At 43.8% G+C, this 14,401-nt stretch overlaps 1 protein-coding gene across 2 annotated transcripts in view; it reads right to left on the reverse strand.

The window, feature by feature from the left end:
* The window catches only part of NEDD4L (NEDD4 like E3 ubiquitin protein ligase), a 327,498-nt gene that overhangs the window by 165,887 nt on the left and 147,210 nt on the right, over positions 1 to 14,401 (reverse strand). The window lies entirely within an intron of this gene.

Genomic DNA, 14,401 nt, shown 5'->3' on the forward strand with positions numbered 1-14,401 from the left:
CGCCAGAATGAACACGGCCTGGAATTCAACTCAAAAAGAAAAAAAAGTCTGAACAAACCCTGCTAACCCAACACAACTATCATGATCACAAAAGCCTCTAGTTATCAATTACCTCTAAGAGGCTGCAGGCATACAGGGCTCCCCACTATCACCACACCCACCCAAACAAACCACTTTAGGATGAAATGTTTATATTCCCTCAAGAGCACATTCCTATCATTCCACTCCTGCCTTCATTTTATATCTTATTCTATTCCACGCTGACAAAAAGAGTATCCTAAACACGTTTTAAATCAATATTCAATTGGCAATACAGGACTCCAAAACCCCCTGATTTTAAAAAAATGTGTAACATCTGTGAGACTCATTCCCCTTTCTTTTCTCCTAAATAGAAAGGATTTCCGCACCCCCCTTCTTGATTTCACAGCTTACTCCAATTCCTTTGGGAACTAAAGTTCACCTAGTCCTCTTGTCAAACATTTCAAGGAGGGGGAGTAATAGCACACAGGTTCCTTAAATTCCCCTTTCTCTTCTAGCCTGGCTGCTTGTTTTCATTTGTAAGACTGGCCCCATCTAACTCAAACACCTGAGGACAACATGGTTCTCCAGGTGAAATAAAGGTATTTTAAAAAGAAGTATTTTAAAAAGAAGTGACTCAGACTTGACCATGGGCTTTGCCATCTCACACGGTTGATATGTTTTTTTAATTTATCGTCTTAAAACTCCATCCATCTTAACATGTAACATTAAGAATACTTGTCTGAAAGTAACCTGGCTCATTAATATCAAGGTGTGGCCTGCACTCCAATTTATTTCAAGCTTCGGCAACACTCACCAACACACACCAACTAGTTAACTAACAGTTTATGAATCACCATCAAATGAGACAGTAAAGAAACAGGAAAATCACGTGTTCATCATAAAGTCTATCCGTACATATGACTACTGAGGGTGGGAAAAAAGACAGCAGAACCTCAAGGAAAAACTCAGCTGAATATGGGCTTTAATTTTTGTGCTCTCAAACCAATTGCAGTAACAATGACAATACTAAAGGCATTTAGAACAAGTTACGAAAGCCAATACAAAGGAGAAGAAAGATTTCCCCCTACCAACTAACGATTCAGATATAAAACGTAAATCATTCTCCAAGCCAACCATTTCCAACCTAAGATGTTATTTTCATCTGAGGCCAAGCAGAGCTGGCGCTTCTCCTCCAGGGAGATTTCTAAGGCAGAAGTACTCAGAGAGGAGGAAGAGAAACAATTGTTTCTTCCTAAACCACTGACTTCTAAGAGAGAACAACATCCACAGAACCCAAGTGGTCTCCATTTTCCATTATTTTCACAAAGAAAACAAAGTGCTTTCATGTTGAGAATATGAAGTGTACATTTTTTCTAGTCAAGAGAGAGGGGAGAAAGCAGAAGGGTAGTGACCAGGAGAACGCAGATCGCAACTCTTCCCAAGTTTCATTCTTTGCCTACCATCCCATCTACACAGAGCAAGGGAAAAAGCCATCAACCACAGCTAACCCTGAACACTTTTGAAAAGTAAATTATCATGGCAAATCCTGGTATGTGCTAGAAAAAATGCCGCTGATATCCAAACAGCCCTCTACACCAGGATCAAACTCTGTGCCGATAGATGTTACGCCTTCATATAACAAACATACAGTGGCGTCTTTGTTCTTACCTCTAATTGTCCTCAAGGCTCAGGAAAAACAAGCCATCTGCCTGCCAGGAAGCGTCTGGCGGGGCTAGCTGTGCCGTCTCGCTGAGTGCGATCTACCTGGGCGACCCCGGGGCTCCCGGCCTCCTCGTCTTCCTTCCCGCTGTGGAAGTGCTGCCCGCGCACACTTCTGCCCGCACGCGGGGACCACCAGTAAGTCCCCACACAAGTGAGGACGAACGCGGGGAGCTCGCTCCTTAGACGGATGATTCACTCCAATGACAGCTGGAGAGAAGTGCTCGTTGGTGGAGAAGGAGGTGAGTCAGGCTCCACCCCTACCGCAAGGATTAGGGAACTCCACCCAGCGCAGCAATCAGCTTCCCTGCCGCCAGGTGCGCCCGGTGCGCTAACGTTAGGTTACCTGCGCACAGCATCTCCGGCCGGGAGGCGGAGCTCCCGGTTTACCCAACCGGGCGACAACCGGAGAGCACATCGCGCTGGCACTAACTCTAACGGGGGCTGCGTGGTTTTGTTTATTTAAAGCTGCGTCCCAGTTTTCTGGGAAGACGGGCAGTAGAGGTCTGTGCTCCTCCTTCACAAGGAACTCAGCCTCTCTCCAGTTCCCGTGAGAGAGGCCCCGCACACCAGACAGGCTGGAGAAGGCCTGCTGAACCTCAAAAAGCTGAAAGCTATCTTTTTTTTTTTTTTTTAAGATTTTTAAAAATTTATGTTTAACTGATCTCTATACCCAGGGTGGGTACTGAGAGTCTTGAAGGGGCAAAAGGCCAGAGCAAAGGTAACTATGATGCCAACCACAATACCTTACAGAACTGACAGGGCGGGGTGAGGGGTGGGTTTGGCATCACTGGAGAGCGCACCACCCCATAAACCAATCTACCATCTCCGGTGTGCAGACCCATTTTCGAATTAATGAGCTGGGTGTCCTTAGGTCTAGACCAAGGGCACTGAGTGAGGGCCGGCAGATTTCCCCTTGGTACTTCTTCAGCACTGTGTCCCGCTGGAGGGGTACAGTTTACACACCTGCCCACTCTTTCCTGGACTCCCAGGGACGAAAACAGGTGCTCTGTCTTTGCCTTGTGACTGGCACGGAGCTCCACTCTGCTCATGCCCAAAGCCAAGTCGAAACCCACATCTACAACCCCAGAGGGCGTGGCTGAGACAGGAAGTGTCCCCACTTGCAGCAAAAATCTAACTTTCTACATTAACTCGAATCTGGTGGCAGGCTCACTCATGAACTACTCCAGGCACACCAGCTGAGAACCTCTGAACTAGACTTTTAAGTGCCCACTGGGCTCAAAAGCAGGGATTCCCTGAGCTGCTGGGACAAGGCAGATCACCAGGGGAGTCAGGGACCTCTCACTGAGGGCTTGCCAGAAGACATCAGCCCCCGGGGTACTTCCAGAAACCCTGCCCCCAAACACACCTGCACTGACAGGCTGACCACTGCAACCATTTTTAGTAGAAATCTTCAAAGGACAATATTCAGCAGGTGAGGACATGCAAGTGCCAAACATCACATTTAAGAGTAACAACTCTGTCTCTGACTCTCTCTTAAGTTACAAAATTAAGCTGTTTCACATTTACACACTGGCTGGATGCTTAAAAAAACAAGAAACACGATAGACTGTAAGAAAATATATCTATATAAGCCGAGTAAGTTATTTAGCATTTTGCCTATTTCAAGATGTAAGGCACTGGGATGTCTGGCTGGCTCAGCTGGAGGAATGTGCCGCTCTTGATCCTGGGGTCGTGGGTTTCAGGCCCACGTGGGGCATGGAAATTACTAAAAACAAAGAAATAAACATGGTGGGGTGTGGAGGGGGAGGGGAGGCACCTAAGCCTTCCCATCAACTGTTACCCAACTGTTAGGGGCTGAGAATCGTGTCCCCACCTCCATCCCCAAACGCTTATGTTGAAGTTCCAATCCTGAGTTCCTCAGAATGTGACTGTGTTGGGAGACGCGGTCTTCAAAGAAGTAACTGAGCCACAGTGAACCTTCAGGGTGAGCTTCTAGTCCAATCTAACTGGTGTTCTTACAGGAGAAGACAAGGACACAGAGAGGAGCAGCGGGAGGAGACAAGGACAGGACAGGCCATCTGCAAGCCAAGGAGAGGGACTTCCCCCGCTGACACCTTGCCCTTGCCATCTTAGCTCCCAGACTGGGAAAAAAAAACTGTTGTTTAAGCCGCCCAACCTGTGGTACTTTGTTACGGCAGCTTTAGCAAGCCAGTACACTAATGACAAAAATCACTTAATTCTAACTATGAATTTAAAAATGAAGGCAGATCTCGCATTGTTGGTGAACAGAGACTCTCCCATGGCCAAGCCCTTCATTTTAGTATTTTTACTCCCTCCCTGTCTACTAAGGCTCTGCCTTGACTAATGCATAGGAAACCTTATTCTGGCCGAAGGACAAAACAGGGTCTACAAATGGCCTCTCCAACTCTAACTGGGCCACTTCCATTTACAATCAACCTCCAACCACGCTGTTCTCCTCAACCCAGAGAAATCAACTCCGGCTCAACCCCCATGAAAATGCAACTCAATCTGCTGACAACCATCTTGGCACTGAATTAAGAAAGATTAACAACAGAGGAAACGTCAGGATTCTTAGTTCGAGTCCCTCTGTCTAGAAGAGGCAGCTGGGACTCAACCAGAGCAGCACCACAATCTGGGGATAAACGCTGAACTTTGAGCCAAACGTTCATCTCGTTCACCCTGGGGCAGGGAGGGCAGTGTATAGTATTTCTCCCTCTGAGGGCTCCTTTCTTGTGACTCATTGATTTGTTTTTCCAAAGCAGCAGCAGACCAGGTGATGGGCTGAGAGTGAGGGAATTACAGATTCAAGAGAGACAAGAATACCAAAGTCTGGAACAGCTAGACAGCAGACAGGATCAGAGAGGGGCCAAGTCAAGCACATCCAGCAGCTCTGAAGGCAGATGGAAGACAGTCCCATAAACTCAGAGCATCCCCAGCATGAGTGCAGGCTCCCCTGCCGCCCCCCTCCACGCCCATGGGAGGATGCAGGCAGAAGGTATGCAAGCTGGCTGGCTGAACGCAACTGGGGACCCTCCAGGGGTGTGCACACAGGGTGCCACTGATAACGCAGCACTTTTCAAGTCCACTACGGTTCGCAGGGGGGCAGAGCAACCCAGGGTCACCAGAAACTGGAAACAAGGAAGGAGCCGCAGCAGAATAAAGATGAGGCAAGCCTAAGACAGGGCACTGCTGAACAGGAAATCGAGATCCTGCAGACAATTTAGAAGACCAATGATATTCTCCCCTTTGACTTAGTAATTCCAATCCAAGGAATCTTTCCTCAGGAAATTATCAGGGATCTAGTCAAGTGATACAGACCAGTAAGTTCATTACGAAAATTAGAAACTGTACACCACCTTACAGGACCAACAGTATAGAAGATAAATTACAGAAATCTGCATGTTCATGTCCTCAGAGAATATTCTACAACACGGGGAAAATAGACTGTTAAGAAATACAAGCTATAAAACTCGATAAAACGTGGTCCCGTTTTTAAAACTGCACATATATGCGTATACATGTGTTTCTAGCTTCTGAGTTTTAATTGCCATTGAGGCAAGAGCAGACACAAGATTTCCTAGGTAAAAAATAAATCGTAAGGAAATAATCAGCCTCTTGGAGAAGACCTAACAAAAGAAGTGGTTGGAGGGAAAGGAGGAGAGCCCGGAGCTGAGAGCGTCAAGGGCTACAAAAAACGTGGAAGAGCAATGTGTTGCGCAAATGTGGGACTCCGGCCGTGATGAACAGGGAGCCGCTGCTGTCTTGGGACCGATACTCCAGTTCCACGGTGCAGTTACCAAAGGGAGCGGAAGGATTCTTTCCTGGAATTCCCCACAGAAGGGAAGCCCGGCAATCAGCGGGGGAGGGGAAGGGGGGTGTAAGTGTGCCAATAGGGAAGGCTGCTTCTGTTCTCGTTCTATTCTCACTCGCATCCCTTGGGGACCTATTTTCCAAATTTAAATTTCAAAATAATGTTTCAAATTCAGGACAATTCTTTAATTCTGCATTGCTTACAATGAAACGGATATTTTTAACGGCTTCCAGCAATTCTGATATAGTACTAAAAAAGTTACTTAGTATCATTTACTACACTTGGGAGATTGGGATGATCTGTAAGGTGGGATCTCATGAAATACCCACAAAAAATCACAACAGATCCGTATGTTCTGGTCGAAGGCAGAGGAAGTATACAAAAAGGTGAATTTTAAGTTAATATAACCAAAAGGAGTAAGAAAGCTATGGAGGCTGATTTTATTCATAACAAGATCCTATTAATAACATAAAATTTGAACCTCAGAGTAAGATTCCAAAGACTTTACAGTGTTTGGAGATGGGGGGTGAGGGGGAGTTTTGATCTCAGCAGAATTCACCAATTACTGAGATCATCTTGAGTTTTTTTTCCTTAAAAGCCATCGTGAATCCACCCATGTTCTGCAGCCTTCAAAAATCATCTTTCCAAAAATAATATTACAAGTTATCATAAAATGATCACCATAAAATCCTGGTTTAAAACCATCTTCCAAACAACATTATAGCATTATTCGAAGTAAACAAACTACGCCCATATACATATATAAATAAAAGCCAAAGAACTAAAAGAAAATAAAATGGCAACCAATGATCTCTCTCTGGCTATTCAATTACAGATAGATCACTGTTTGTTTGTTTGTTTTTAAGATTTTATTTATTTGACAGAAATCACAAGCAGGCAGAGAGAGAGAGGAGGAAGCAGGCTCCACGCTGAGCAGAGAGCCCGATGTGGGACTCGATCCCAGGACCCTGAGATCATGACGCGAGTCGAAGCAGAGGCTTAACCCACTGAGCCACGCAGGTGCCCAAGACCACTGTTTTATAATGAATCTTTCCCAATGTCTAATTCTTTTATAACCAGAAAAAAAATTTTTAACTGCTAAAAATGTGTTATCATTTATCCTAAAACAATGAGCAACCAAAAGAAGAATCCAAATACTAGAGGGAAAAACCCCATGTTTCCCTGTTTTGTTCAAAATCAGCTTGGGCGGGGGGTGGGGGGGTGGGGTGGAGTACTGGGACACTTGGGAGGGGAGGAATACACTGAACAAAACAAGGATGATATGACACAGGGAATCTTTATATAACGCAGGCAAGGTGTGGGAATTACCACATTAAGTCTTCAATTTCCTCACAAGGTCTTAAATCCTCCTAACTTGCATTAGCTTTTTCTTCCAAAGCTACAAAAGAGGGCAATGTGTAATTTACACGCTTCACGGGTTAATACAATCAAGTCACTAGTGACTTTATTAAAACATCTGAAAAGAAAAGGGTCTCACTGAGAAGGGGGAAGGAGTTTTCAACCTGTAAACATCAAACTGTGAACCTCTACTCTGCTCAAGGCACTAGCCAACCCCCAGGGGGGTATCCTCAAGCACGTGTAACCTGACAGCCTACAGAAAGTTCCCTAACTGATAAAATGGCTTGTTGCTCGGGATCCTGGACCCATTTTCACAAAGCAAAAATGTTTAACCTTCATGCTCCTGTCCCTTCCCTTTGGCTGTAGGGACCATCTAAATGCCAATGACACCCACAGTCCTACACATCTGGGACCTGGCCCTCAAGTTCCATTCTCTCTTACCATCATCTTCGCATCTTCTGAAGGTCAAGTAAAAGGAAAACACCGAAATAATATGAGTGTTCTTTCTCGGGGCGCCTGGGTGGCTCAGTGGGTTAAAGCCTCTGCCTTCGGCTCAGATCGGCATCGGGCCTCTGCTCAGCAGGGAGCCTGCTTTCCCCTCTCTCTCTTCCTGAATCTCTGCCTACTTGTGATCTTTCTCTCTGTTAAATAAATGAATAAAATCTTAAAAAAAAAAAAAAAGTGTTCTTTCTGTTGTTGGCTGCTTTTTTTTTCCTTCTAATTTTTCCTATTTTTTTTTTCAGATTTAGAAAAATGTGTATGCTTAGCTTTCACAATTGGAAGGGAAAAACTTTTTTTTTTTTAAGACTTGATTCATTTATTTGACAGAGAGAAACAGCCAAAGAGGGAATAAAAACAGGGGGAGTGGGAAAGCGAGAAAGACTTGATCCCAGAACCCTGGGATCATGACCTGAGCTGAATGCAGACGCTTAAGAAGCCACCCCAGGCGCCCCAGGAAACCTCATTTTGAACATAAAGACACAATGCTATGTAAGTAGCCGTTAGGGCTCCCAAGACACCATAGAAAAGACACTTCAAAGCACAATGTTAAAATTACAAGCTTTGGGGCAGCTGGGTGGCTTAGGCGTTAGGCCTCTGCCTTGGCTCAGGTCTTGATTGCCCTGGGATGGAGCCCTGCATAGGGCTCCCTGCTTGGCGTCAACCCTGCTGCTCCCTCTCCCACTTCCCCTGCTTGTGTTTCCTCTCTCACTGGTCTCTCTCTGTCAAATAAATAAAATAAAATCTTAAAAAAAAAAAATGCTATTGCAGGCTTTCTTTAAAGATGAAATAAAATTACAAGCTTCTATACAAAATATACTATAAATCAAGTGAGACAAATCCTATTTCTAAGAACTCTTACAAATCAATGAAAAATTAACAACACAAAGGAAAATGGACAAAGGATACCAATTAGCACTTGCTAAACAGAAGAAAAACAAATATATGAACAGAGATTCAACCTCACTGATTAAAGACAGGAAAGAGACACTTCTACCTTCCTAATGAGCAGGACTGAAGATGGATAAAATGGAGGCATGCTCAGCAGGGGAAAACCTGGTATCTCCTCAACTTCTGGCGCCCATGGAAACTAGGGTGATACTTGCAAGGGCAAGTCCCTGTATCTATGAAAATGGTCTAGGTGATGCCCATCCATCCAGGAAGTCAACTGTAGGAATTTATCTACGGAAACACGCATACTCAGATACAAACGCCACAGAGCATTTAAAATACGGTGTCGGAAGACATCCTGACGTTCAACTGGGAGGAAAAAGCAGGTTGCAATCTTGTTTATCTGGGATGGTCCCATTTTTGAAAAAAGCAGCAACTAACGTTCATGTAAGTCTTCCTCCACAACAGGCTGGTGCTGCTCCAGGCCCTTCAGGGCTCCGCTTACTTTGCTCTCCATGCTACCCCCGGAGCTAATAAGCACTGTTATTTACTATGCCTGCTCTACAGATGAGAGGGTACCAGAAGTTTATACTCAAATGCCCCGAGCGCACAGTTCTACCACTCTCCTTCGTCCTGAGTCCTAGGGAAGAAGGAATCACCATCCTCACTTGAGCAGAAATGGGACAGGTCGGATGGGGAGAAAAACAAAACTGGAGCCTCCCAGTACCTCCCAGTATGCAGAGGAGAGCCAGCTACACGGGGAGAAGTGCTCTCTTCGTGCCAGAAAGTCAAGAGTCCAGGGACAGAACGGGCTGGAGAGACCTGGGAGCAACAGCCATGATGACTCATCAGGAAACCTCCCTCCCTCTAGCTCCTCCGTTGCCACCTCTCTCCTGCCCGGAAGGCAGCAGGCGGTGCAGTGCTGCACCCAGAAATCCAGGGAGAAGACGGCCAGGAGGAACACACAGCAGCCACATCTACAAGGCCATCAAAGTCCACATGTGGCCTCAACCTGACAAATCCCAGCGACAGGCTGCTCGGGTGAGAGGGGCACACAGGAGGAGTCACAGATGTAGAGGCTGGGAGACAACCAAGACTCACACGCGGGAAAACACCAGAGCTATGGCAGAGGGGCACAGGCAGGCAGAGGGACCACCCGGTGTCGGAAATGGAAGAGTAATTTTAAATACATCCAGTAATATTCTCATAAAATCCAGGAGGGCACCAGGACATCAGAACAAGCACAGGCTGGCATGAGAAAGAAAAAGTGAAAGATCTAAAAAAGGCAACCGGGATTTTTCATTAAAAGCAGAGTGCTCTGCAGGCTCCTGCACAGGAGAAAATGCGGAATGTGGTGGACACTTAACCGTGATGGAGGCTCGGTAACAGCTTGGAAATCCCTTCTCTCCCCGCCCCTCCCACCATCTGCAGCGACCTCCACTCCCCTCCCTTCACTCAGAGAACCAGAGTCTTCATCTGCTTCTCTAGGCTCCCCCATTTACCCATGGGGGCAAATAGGAGAGCTGGTCTTTGCTTCAGAACTGGGTATTAAATACTTTCCTGAACCCTGCTTCTCATGCACCAATTTCCCCTCCCAAAGCCAACAGTAATATGGCTGTGAGTGTCTCTCTTTAATGGCTGCATAGGAGCCATGGTACAAATATCCCGTAAGTCAGCCACGTTTCAAGCCACAAGCATTTGTTAATTTCAGTATTTTCCCCGCCACGATGGTATAATAAACATCTCATACATATGACTCTGTGTACAGACACTTACTTCTAGAAGACAGATATCCAGGAGAAAGGCTGCTTAGAAAGGTGTATTAATTTTCAGTTTCATATGCACTGCCTGTCTGCTTTCCAAAGAAAGCATGGTAATTCGCATCCCCTGGCTAGCAAGTGCTACGCTCCTCTATTTTTACCAGTCTGATGATGGGTTTAAAGTAATGGCTCATTGTTGTTTTAATCTGCATTTCCTTAACAAATGCAGAATTCTTTTTCATAGGTTTGCATTTGCTTTCTATGAATTGCATCTTCTTGGTCCATTTTCCTGCGTTCGGTTTTTCTTGCCAATTTGTAAGTTATTAAAATGATAGACAGTAACCTCCTTACTGTCATACACATGATAAACACCCCCCTCCCCAATGTGTCCAGCTTGGGAGCATCAAATCTTGCGTAAGAAGTTCTCCTCCCCCCGCCCCATCATGATAATACAAGCGGTTTCTTACGTTTTCTTACAAAATTTACCTTCTGTAAATTTCTGAAGATTCTGGGATTTCTGATTATAATGTAAGATATAGATCCATCTACCCTCCTGCCTTAAAGGGTTGGTTATGACAGTATCCCCCATTAAATAATTCTTTTCAACAGTCCTGAACTATTCATCTTTTTACATATTACATTCTCCTACTTGATGAACTGCAGCCTTGGATTCTCTGTTCTGTTCTCCTGTGTCAATACGCATTCATTTCATCACAAAGACGTTCTCAGCACATTGTGATCACCCGTAAGCCAGGTCTGCCCTCACTGGTTCTTTCTACATTCATCGAGTTCTTCTCAAGTACTATGCATTCATTCTATATAAACTTCCCAATTATCTTATTCAAAAAGAAAAAGAAAAACACCCACTGCTTTGGAAATTCTAAGTGGCACTGCCATAAATGCATGAATTTTGTGTGTTATGTGTTTTTATTTCAGAATCTTCACCAGAAAGGATACGAGTCCCATACCTGGTTCCATGTTTTCCCAGGTCACCTGCTAGTGTGGGAAGACGCATACTTGATTTCCGTTTCTGGGTGCTCATTTAAAAAAAAAAAAAAAGACCACTTCTAGACTTATTTTTTATCCAGCTCACTTGACAATTTTCCTTCTATATATATGTATTTTTTGACGATTTTTATTTATTTATTTACTTGACAGAGCGATAGCGCCCAAGTAGGAAGAGTGGCCGGCAGAGGGAAAGGAAGAAGCAGGCTCTCTCCTGAGCAAGGTCCATCCCAGGACCCAGGACCCTGGGATCATGACCTGAGCTAAAGGAAGAGGCTTAATTGACTGAGCCACTCAAGCGCCTCAGTCGATTTTTCCTTTTGATTTTTATACATGTATTTTTAAACTAGAGATTCTTAGATTTTCTAGGCATCCATTTCGTTGTCTTATCAAATTTAGTAGAACCTCTAAGACAGTGATAAATAATTGTAAAAGCAGACAATGTCTGAAAATTCTTAATTACAACAGAAATAGCTTTAGTGTTTTGCCTTTTTAGGAAACATTTGTTATTGAGGTATTTTTGTTAATACTGCAATATCTAGCCTTTTTATGTTTAAGTAATTTGTTTTTACTCCTATTTTGCTTTTTTAGATTGTGTAAAATAGGAATACCTTCTTAACTTGGATCAAATATGGCTTTGAGCCTCTCTTGAGCTGGTCTAAAACTTTTCTCCTTTATTGTGCTGAGGTATAATAATGGATGATGGTGATACAGTTCCTAATCATCACTCTATTTGATTATTGAAATAAACTATTTTATTTCTTTAAATTCAACTAACCGATAGTGTATTATTAGTTTCAGAGGTAGAGGTCAGTGATTCATCCGCCTTATACAACACCCAGTGCTCATTACATCCAGTGCCCTCCTTAATGTCCGTCACCCAGCTACCCTATCCCTGCACTCACCTCCCCTCCAGCAACTCTCAGTTTGTTTCCTATGGTTAAGAGTCTCTTATGGGTTGTCTCCCTCTCTGATTTTGTCTTGTTTATTTTTCCATCCCTTCCCTTATGCTCCTCTGTTTTGCTTCTTAAATTCCACACAGAAGTGAAATCGTATGGTAATTGTCTCTGCAGAGCTTCTTACACTCGGCGTAATACCCTCCAGTTCCATCCACGTCATCTCAAATGGCAAGCGTTCATGTATTTTTGGTGGCTGAGTAATATTCCATTTTATACACACACACGCGCGCGCGCACACATATATTCTTTATCCATTCATGTGTCAATGGACATCGGGGCTCTTTTCATAGTTTGGCTATGGTGGACACTGCTGCGATAAACACTGGGGTGCATGTGATGCTCTCAGTAGATAGCATTTGACGAAGTACAGCATCGTTTCTTGATTAAAACTCTTCACAGTGTAGGGACAGAACAAACAATCCTCAATATCATAAAATCCATACATGAAAACCCCACAGCAAGTATCATTCTCAATGGGGGAAAACTGAGAACTTCTCGCCTAGGGTCAGGACCATGACAGGGATCTCAACTACGACCACTGCAGGTCCACAGAGTACTGGATATCCCAGCCTCGGCAATCAGACAATGAAACAAAATGAAAGGCATGTGAATTGGCAAAGAAGTAGTCAAAGTCTCACTCTTCACAAAAGACATGATACTGTATGTGGAAAACCCAAGAGACTCCACCCCAAAATTGCTAGAACTCTTAACAGGAATTCATCAAAGTGGCAAGATATCAAATCAATGCAGAGAAGTCAGTTCCATTTCTACACACCAACAAGATAGGAGAAATTAAGGAGTAGATCCCAATTACAACTACACCCAAAACCGTAAAATACCTAGGAATAAACCTAACCAAAGAGACAAAGAATCTGTACTCAGAAAACTGTGGAATACTCATGAAAGAAATTGAGGAAGACACAAAGAAATGGAAAAATGGTCCATGCTCATGGACTGGAAGAATATTGGGGAAATGTGCTACCGAGAGCAATCTATACATTTAATGAAATCTCTATCAAATTACCATCAACTTTCTTCAAAGAAATGGAACAAATTATCCTAAAATTTGTACGGAACCAGAAAAGACCCTGAATAGCCAGAGGAATGTTGAAAAAGAAAACAGATCTTGTGGCATCACAATTCTGGACTTCAAGCTCTATTACAAAGCTGTAAACATCAAGACAGTATGATACTGGCACAAAAACAAACACAGAGATCAATGGAACAGAATAGAGAGCCCAGAAATGGACCCTCAACTCCACGGTCAACTAATCTTTGACAAAGCAGGGAAGAATGTCCAATGGAAAAAAGACAGCCTCTTCAACAAATGGTGTTGGGAAAACTGGACGGCCACATGCAGAAGAATGAAACTGGACCCTTTTCTTACATCGCACATGAAAACAGACTAAAAATAGATAAAGATCTAACTATGAGAGCGGAATCCATCAAAATCCTCGAGGAGAACACAGGCAGCAACCTCTTTGACCTCAGCCACAGTAACTTCTTCCTGGGAACATCACCAAAGGCAAGGGAGGCAAGGGCAAAAATGAACTACTGGGACTTCATCAAAAAAAATAAAAAGCTTTTGCACAGCAAAGGAAACAGTCAACAAAACCAAAAGACAACTGACAGAATAGGAGAACGTATTTACAATGGTCTTATCAGTATCCAAAATCTATAAAGAACATATCTAACTCAACATCCAAATAACAAATAATTCAATCAAGAAATGGGCAGAAGACATGAACAGACATTTCTCCAAAGAAGACATCCAAATGGCCAATAGACACATGAAAAAATGCTCCCATCACTCGGCATCCGGGAAATCCCAAAACCACAATGAGATACCACCTTACACCAGCCGAACAGCTAAAATTAACAAGTCAGTAAACAATAGATGCTGGAGAGGATGTAGACCAAGGCGAACCCTCTTACACTGCTGGTGGAAATGCAAGCTGGTGCAACCACTCTGGAGATTCCTCAAAAAGTTAAAAAAAAGAGCTACCATATAACCCAGCAATTGCATTACTGGTGGTATTAACCCCAAAGGAAAAACTTTTTTTTTTTTTTTAAAGATTTTATTTACTTATTTGACAGAGAGAGAAATCACAAGGAGGCAGAGGGGCAGGCAGGGGGTGGGGGGCAAGCTCCCAGCTGAGCAGAGAGCCTGATGCAGGGCTCGATTCCAGGACCCTGAGATCATGACCTGAGCCAAAGGCAGAGTCTTAATCCACTGAGCCACCCAGGAGCCCCAGGAATAACTATTGTACTTAAACTGATTATTTACTGGAATCAACTACTGATTATAATGCATTAACTTTTGATGCCCTCAAGAGTCTGTTAATGAATTAATTAGAATTTTTCCATTTACTTTCATAAATAATACTGGTCTA

This window comes from Mustela erminea, chromosome 13, assembly GCF_009829155.1.
Source record: "Mustela erminea isolate mMusErm1 chromosome 13, mMusErm1.Pri, whole genome shotgun sequence".
Classification (NCBI taxonomy): domain Eukaryota; kingdom Metazoa; phylum Chordata; class Mammalia; order Carnivora; family Mustelidae; genus Mustela; species Mustela erminea.